General features: G+C 34.6%; 1 long non-coding RNA gene across 1 annotated transcript; it reads right to left on the reverse strand.

Annotated features, from left to right (window-relative positions):
- Nucleotides 1-6,070: 6,070 nt before the first annotated feature.
- On the reverse strand, nt 6,071-8,347 carry LOC125273284. Its single transcript, XR_007186038.1, has 3 exons — nt 8,305-8,347; nt 7,241-7,374; nt 6,071-6,712 (listed from the first exon to the last, which is right to left on the reverse strand). It is a non-coding gene; the product is annotated as an uncharacterized LOC125273284 (long non-coding RNA).
- Between the last annotated feature and the right edge of the window lie 625 nt (nt 8,348-8,972).

Here is an 8,972-nt window from a genome sequence, read left to right on the forward strand (position 1 = left end):
TTAAGAATTCAGTAGTTATTGAGTGACCTTTTGACCCTCACATATCATGGATCAATAAATCAGCAGTGGCAAAACATCACCAATTGTTTATGGTTTCTAGCTGCCCCGGTTAATGATTATTGCTAATGCCTGCTAGCATGCCTTTTTGCTTGTAAAAGAGATTCTGGCCAACCTCATATGGCAAATATATGTTTTTTTGTTTTTGTTTTTTGCTTAGAAATTTTTTGTAGTTTGTTTACAATTATTTTGTGAATGTTAAAAAAAGAGTCTCTTTTGTAAGAAGAGTCTCATGCTCACCAAGGCTACATTTGTGTGATCAAAAATACAGTTAAAAACAGTAATACTGTGAAATATTACAATTTTTAAAGAACTGTTTTCTTTGAATATATTTTAAAATGTAATTTATTCCTGCTATGGCAAAGCTGACTTTTTTTTAGCAGTCATTACCCCAGCCTTCAGTGTCACATGATCCTTCCAAAATTATACTCTGAATTAAAATATCATTTTAATATGTTTAAGATGCTCAATATTTGGTGCTCAAGATTTCTTCTTCTTATTATTATTATTATCGATTTTAAAAAAGAATTGTGCTACTTGATATTTTTGGGGAAAACTGATATATATTTTTCATGATTCTAAAGGGTAAAAGGACAGCATTTATTTAAATTTTGAAATGAGGTAACAAATTTTAGAAATATATAGAAATATTGTAGAATGAGGTAACATGTTGCCATATTCAAATAAAGGTCTAGCGTAAATGTACGCTAAGTGTCACTAATTAAACTAGTATATGTTCAGCTAATTGTCAGCCTCTTACATCTGCGTCTTGAGAGAATGCAGAATTCAAGCGACAAATGATGTTTTATAAACAAAGTTTGGGAGGAGCACATTTAAACGGCCTATCTAATCAGCTTGAGAGGTGGTATATATGTACACAGACAAGGGCCGACTCACCTAGTTACCTTGAAAGTTTTCTGAATCCTTCCGCCACCTCGTTTCTCACTCTCAGCTGGAACACGGTGGAGAACTGGGCTAAATAAATTCGAAGCTCGGAGCCCTCAATTCCCTTGAACAGCATGCCAAATATACGTATTTTATATATATATATAGTACAGTCCAAAAGTTTGGAACCACTAAGATTTTTTTATGTTTTTAAAAGAAGTTTCGTCTGCTCACCAAGGCTACATTTATTTAATTAAAAATACACTAAAAAACTTATCAGATAAATTTAAAATAACTTTGTACTATTTAAATATATTTGACAAAGTAATTTATTCCTGTGATGCAAAGCTGAATTTTCAGCATCGTTACTCCAGTCTTCAGTGTCACATGATCCTTCAGAAATCATTCTAATATCGAGTTTTTGTCTTGTTTCTAGTCCAAATATCTTAAAGTTCTTAAATCAAGAAGCATTTTCTTGACAAGTAAAAATTATTTTCTTGTTTTTAGGAAAAATAAGTCAAAATTAAGTGAGTTTTTCCTTAAAACAAGCAAAATAATCTGCCAAAGGGGTAAGAAAAATAATCTTATTTCAAACCAAAAATAAGATATATAAACTTGTTTTCAGTTTGGATTAAGATTATTTTGCTTACCCCATTGGCAGATTATTTTGCTCGTTTTAAGGAAAAACTTACTTCATTTTAAAATAATTTTTATTTGTCAAGAAAATGCTTCTTGATCTAAGAATTTTTAGATATTTGGACTAGAAACAAGACAAAAAATTCTAAGTAAGAACAGCATTTTTTGCAGTGTTCTGTAGCATTATACACTACCGTTCAAAAGTTTGGGGTCAGTAAGAATTTTTATTTTTATTTTTTTGAAAAGAAATTAAAGAAATGAATACTTTTATTCAGCAAGGATGCATTAAATCAATCAAAAGTGGCAGTAAAGACATTTATAATGTTACAAAAGATTAGATTTCAGATAAACACTGTTCTTTTGAACTTTCTATTCATCAAATAATCCTGCAAAAAAATATTGTACACAAATATTTTGTACAATTGTACACATTAAATGTTTATTGAGCAGCAGATCAGCATATTAGAATGATTTCTGAAGGATCATGTGACACTGAAGACTGGAGTAATGATGCTGAAAATTCAGCTTTGCCATCACAGGAATAAATTACTTTGTGAAATATATTCAAATAGAAAACAGTTATTTTAAATTGTAATAATATTTCACAATATTACAGTTTTTTACTGTATTTTTAATTAAATAAATGTAGCCTCGGTGAGCAGACGAAACTTCTTTTAAAAACATTAAAAATCTTAGTGGTTCCAAACTTTTGGATTGTACTGTATATATATATATATATATATATATATATATATATATATATATATATATATATATATATATATATATATATATATATATATATATATATATATATATATATATATATATATTATTATTTATTTTTTTACTCAATTCAATCATTTGTAAGTGTAAAAACAACTGCCACATGTAATCGGACATTATTTATTTATTTATTAAATATTTATTTTTGCCGTTTTATCATAGATTGAAATCTATAAATCAAAATAGGTATTGTATTTATGAAGAAAAGGTTCAGAACCTAAGGCTCTATCGCTATTGCCTCAATAGTTTGTACAGTGTCTTTGGGCTGACTGCTGAGGCAGATTGGCAGCAACGGCCATTTGGTGATTCAGGAGTCTTCTTGACTACTCCTAACGTTTCACAGATTTAGGAGCTAGTTTTAGCACTAAAATGCTTTGTGAAATTCTCTTAGAGCAAAAGTTTAGGACTCCTAAAATTAGGACTGACTCGCCCATTATTACACCAAAGTGTTGTGTTTTGTCTCCTATTTTGTTTTCTTTACATACCGATGACTGTCAGAGTGTCTTTGTGTGGAGATACATTATTAAATTTGGAGATGATTAGGTGATTGTGTCTCTTCTCACCAAGTCAAGTGGTAGATCATTTTATTCAGTGGTTTGATGCTTCATTTTGAAACATATAGGGATAAACAGATATTTTTTATATCATAAAGGTACACCAGGTAAAAGTGGTCAAGCAGTATAAATATTTAGAGACTATTTGATGATAAACTAAAATTTGAGGCAAACACTGATATTAGATTAGATTTTTTTTTTTTTTTTTTAGATTTTTGATTTAGTCTATTTAGTTTAGTGATTAGAAAATAGTTGCTGTTGACCCTCATATATTGTGGAAATCATCCGTAACAGAAAAATCACCCATATGGTTTCCAAAAATGCAGCTGCCCCAATTAGTACCTGTTGCTAATGTTTGCTAACATTTTCTTCTTATTTGTATGAGATTTGGAGTCAGTTTTTGATGCAATATGAAGTCACAGATGCATATTTGTGTAGCACTCGGTCGTGGCCTCAAGGACAGAGAAAAAGAGAGTGAAGCAGAGACAGAGAGAAAGGCTAAGAAGAGAGCCGAAAGCATGTGCGAGGGCCTTGCTGACTCCGCAATCAATACGGTTGGATCAGGCGGCGGCAAGAAAAATCCATGGCATTTAGCACTGTATTGTCTGGGATTCGAGTACTATGTTTGGACTGTGATTTAATAAATTAATCTGAGCGCCTTGGACCTTTAATTGGTGTGCTGCCGATTACACTGCAGGCCATGACGCTGGAGAGCTTGTTTCAGTGCAGCAGTGATTAAAAGAGCCCGGCTGTTCGGACTGACCCAGTGCAAAAGAAGGCCCAGCGCTTCTATCCAACATGGAGAGATTCCAGCATGAAATAAAAGATGCAGAGAGCCAAGGAGCAAACGCGGGGGCCGGAGTCAGCATAGGCCTCAGCTCATGTTTAGCCTGTGCACTGACAGGGGTGGAAACTTGACCATCAATTATTTAGTTGTGGTTCAGACTTGGAACTAAGAGAGGGGGAAGAGGTGAACTCATGTAAAAATGATCATTTCTCAAGCAGAAATGGCTGCTCATCATGTATCCGATATTAATTCAGAGTGTCTTGCTGGTGCATCTTGAAGACAAGCAATTACTACCACATTCCAGTGCCGGTGAAGGCTTTCGTTGTGTGCTGGAGCTCCAGGGTCAGCCCTTGAAGTGTAAAATGGGATCAGTGTTGAGTCAAGGCTGCATGTGGTTTGGGATTTGTAAAAGTAACAATGAAATATGGAGTTCTGAAAGGCAAGACCTACCAAAGATCGAAAACGATGTGTTAAACTTTGTTTGGATTAGATTTGTTGTTTATAAAATGCTGAAACAGTTCAATAAAACCTGGATGTGATAAATTTAAAAAATATTAATAATTGGCATTGCAAACCACTGTCTATGGATGAACAGGGTTTCTTTGCAGTAAAAAAAAATCTTGCAGTAGCCTACCAGATGATAACAACACTCTAAAGAGCCAATCGGGTCCCTGCGTAGGATTGACTACATCCAGCTATTGCTTAAATGAAAGGCTTCCTTGGACCAAATTGGTTTCTTTGTGCAACCTGCCAGAAAAACCCAATAAATTCACATTGTATTCACAGATACAGAGCCAGCTGTATTATGGGAAACACATCTAAACACTTGTGCAATAATTCAATTCAATTTTACTTCTATTGAGCTTTTCACAATACCTGTCTTTCCAAAGCAGCTTTAAATAGAATGGGACCTAAAACTTCAAGACCCCCATTGAGAAGACCAGTGAAATAGTGGTCAAAATATCAAGTCCACAGCAGGAAAGAAAAATGCCTAACAATGTTAAAGATAGGAGGAAGAAACCCTAAAAGAAATTAAAACTCAGCATATAGCCATAGCACATAGGTAGCATCACACTCAAATATCACATGAGCAGCACAAAAGAGGGTTTTTAAAGACAATCCATTGTTGTTTCTTTGTTGTTATTTGTGCTGTCGAACTGTTGTATAAACGCAATATCACACTCATAGCTGTGCAATATGGCTGTTTATACATTTCTTTCTGGTTCTCGAATGTCCGTGCGATATTCCTCCAGTATCAGCACTGGAACAGTTTCACTGTTTGTACCGCTTGTGGCGACTGTCATGGCCATTCCACCTCACCTCACTGTCATTCCACCTCATTTTTTAAAAATACTACTGCTGTTGTGTCACAAAATGTAGATTTAAGAGTGTTTTAGGTGAGAATGTAATTATTTAGACCTCAAATATGTGACTCATATATAAACATAGCTCCTATTTTATAATTTGTTTCGACACTTTTGCAGATCGGAGCTCCAGGCCGTCAACGGCCGTGCATCACCCATGTACCCGCAGAGAACAGATTCATCTCTGCCAGCCCTTCAGGAATTTGCTGCTGGCTATATATAAGGTAGAATAGAAATTGTCTACAACTGACTAGTACATTTTTTAAAACTGTATTATTTGTCATATGCATCTTACAGTGCATTCAAAGTATCCAGTGTCTTTCCTGGGAATTGAACCATGACCAATCCAGGCTCATTGGAAAAGTGTGCCTGCATGTGGTGACATTTCTGCAAAATGACATTACGTTGCTTCCTGCATGTTTCTCACCACTTTCAAATGTCCAGTGAGTGGTGCTAAAAGCTTGTTCAGTTTAATTCAAAACAGATGAGTGTGAATCTGGCAACATTTTATTACATTGGTTGTTATACATATCCCAGCAGTTCGAAAATAAAATGTCCGGTGACTGAGTGGTTTGAAATTAATGTAGCACCTACACTAAGCACTACACTAAACCTACCCAATAGTGTTCACCCAAAAATTAAGAAAAAAAAAAAGGTAATCAATTACTCACACCCATGTTTATCCAAACCTGTAAGACTTTCATTCCACTCAACTACCACTTTGTTGCTTTAAAAAGTTCATAAAGAGATTGTAAAATAAATTCATATGAATCGAGCGGTTTAGTCCAAATTTTCTTGATCACTTAATATGATTGACAGATTGACAGATTGAATTTAGATTGTTCCTCAGTGAACATAAACAGAAGCTCAACCATACTTGCTTGATTTGCGAGAACAAACCTCATTGATTCTTGCGGAAACTCAAATGTGCTGTGTAACACAACAGTGAACCTCATTGGTTCTCGCACCTCAAGCAAGCATGCCTGAGCTTCCGTTTACCATAACTGATGTTTGCGTTGATCAATCCATACACTTTGTTTTTCACTATAAAATGTATTTTGATATACTACATTTTCTACATTTTGTAGTGTAACATACAGTTTTACGCTAAATTTAACAACATAAAACATTTTTGCATTGTTATTTCTTGTATTATTTGTCATATTAGATGGGTTAAGAAAAGTATTGTCTAGTTTACTGGCACCATAATAATGCCAGTGCATCCCCCTAAATCTTTAAATATCCTGCTAGCTAGTAAAATCTTTTCTTTATAATGTAAAAACACTGAGCTGATCCAAATTCACAATCAAATTAGATTTAATGGAGCAGAAATAAAATCTGAATGCAGCAAATTCAGCACGTTAGCCACAAAAAAGCAAGACAGCACCGCATCCTGCCACCATTAAAAAGCTTAGCTAACAAAATGTAACAAAGGGTTATGACATTCACTTCAAAAGCAATTGTTCAGTGTTATTGTAAGACTTTTTTTTCCACTTTTCCTTCTGAAGCCTCGTTCGACTGGTTGAAAAGTCAAACAGATTCTCAATGACCTCATTGCAGATTTAGACCACAAACTGTGCTGATGCCTGGCTTTGATAAGTCCCATGCTGAGAGATTTTCCCCATCCCCTCAGAGTATCCTTCCTGACAGCAGTACATAAAAGTTGAATAAGCGCTTTGATAAAACGAGGAGATGTCACTAAATCTAAGAATCCATCCTTAGGGGGGTACAAAGGGAGTAAAACAGTTAGATTAAATAGTCTTGTGGGAGGAGAATAGAGCATAAACAGCTCTTAAATCTACTGACTAAGGGATATATTTCCTTTTGGATTCATATCTCATGGCCCTAGTTATGGAGGGCCAGTCAGTGTTTTAAACGCTATAAATATAGAGTGTCATTTCTGGAGATTAATCCTGTCCGTCAGTGATTTCGGTACATGTCAATACTGCTAAAAGCGCATTTTTTAGTGCTTCCAGTTATACACAGGTGTGATTATAACACACAGGCCTCTTCAAACCCAATCACCATGTTAACCCTTGAACCCTGGAGTGTTGTAGTGCTCTCTGGTAAAGGGCCATCCTCTTCATCCAATAATCCACTGAATAACACTTTCCATAGCACTCGTTTCTAGCCAATTAACTGAGTGTTAAGCCTACAGTGTGTTAACGTACCTTCTAAAGGAGCACTAATATTGATTCACGATGGTTGTTGGATGTTTCCTCCCATTGTATCTTAAATGATGGTCATGTTCCGCTCTCCCTTTCCATCGACACTTATAGCAGAACATTCCAGCTCGCCACAGCCGCTGTCACCAAATCACAAATAATTAACCAATAAGAATCACTTTAGCCATTGATTGGCTGTAGGAGAGGTTAATGCTGGAGTGACCTTCTAGAATCTCTTCTACTGACTTATTAAACAAGCAAACAGCCGGTCATTAATAGAAAGGTGGCAGTGTTAAAAAAGAGTGGTAAATGGTAAATGTGGGTCCTCGGATCAGAAAGCTCCCACATGGAAAAAACCTATATAAACATATATGTTTCAGTATAGGTTTTGATATAGGTTTTACATATATGTGACATATATAAAATTGGCCGTTTTCCTATATTATATGTACATATATGCACACATATATGTACACATATATGCACACATATATGTACACATATATGCACACATATATGTACACATATGTACACATATATGTATATATATATATATATATATATATATATATATATATATATATATATATATATATACACATATATGTACATATATGTACACATAATATAGGAAAATGGCCAATTTTATATATGTCACATATATTAAAAACCTATATCAAACCTATATTGAAACATATATGTTTATATAGGTTTTTTCCATGTGGGACCAATTTCACGTGTTCGTGTAGCGGTGTGTTTTCTGCGTTGTGTCGTAATCAAAGACAGACTGCGAAAAATCTTGCCATCAGGTCCTCACTTTATTCTGTATAACACAAATGGCAATATATGAGGACTTGTGCAGCATACAAACAGCATGCGGCAGCAACGCACAACGCTGAGAAAGAGAGATATTAAAAGTAACTTAAGTAAAGAAAAATAATCAACGAAACATCTGAATGTACATCACAGAGGGGTTTTGGATTACAATCATACAAATATATCATGTGAATTCAGCTGTTACATGAAACATGGCCTTAATTGAATCACCGCAAAAACTTTGTGTGACCTACCGCTGTGATGTCTCATGCAGACTGGGAAGCAGCAAAGTGCGTCAACACCCCAAGTCAGCATGGCGGCAGGAAACCCCAAATATGGTCATGGCAAGTGGAATCACAAAATAATTGTCTAAATACATAACTGCTACATTCGCACATACATAAGTTCTTGCATAATTTTTTTCGTTAATTCTTAGTTTTTGCCTTGATAATAGAAAATATGAGCTAGGCATCATGTATGACAGTCAAAAATGAGATATGAGCTACAAAATGACCAGATCCTGCCATTAGCTATATAGAAGACATATCTTGTATGTATAGGGCATATATATGGATATGAAGAAGCAATACAGGAGACCTATATTTCCTGTATATGCACATATATGCACCTCAATTTTGCCTATATGTGGCATATATACACATATATGCAGTATATATACGCATATATGCAGCATATATATACACATATATGCAGCATATATGCGCATATATGCAGCATATATATAGCATATATGCAGTATATACGCGCATATATGCAGCATATATATTATCATATATGTGCATATATGCAGCATATATGTACATATACACTGCATATAGGTTTCATATATGCGCATATATCCACATATAGGTTCTTTCCATGTGGGCTGTTCATTTGATCATATCTGGGGCTAAACCTTTAT

This window comes from Megalobrama amblycephala, linkage group LG8 (assembly GCF_018812025.1).
Source record: "Megalobrama amblycephala isolate DHTTF-2021 linkage group LG8, ASM1881202v1, whole genome shotgun sequence".
NCBI lineage: Eukaryota > Metazoa > Chordata > Actinopteri > Cypriniformes > Xenocyprididae > Megalobrama > Megalobrama amblycephala.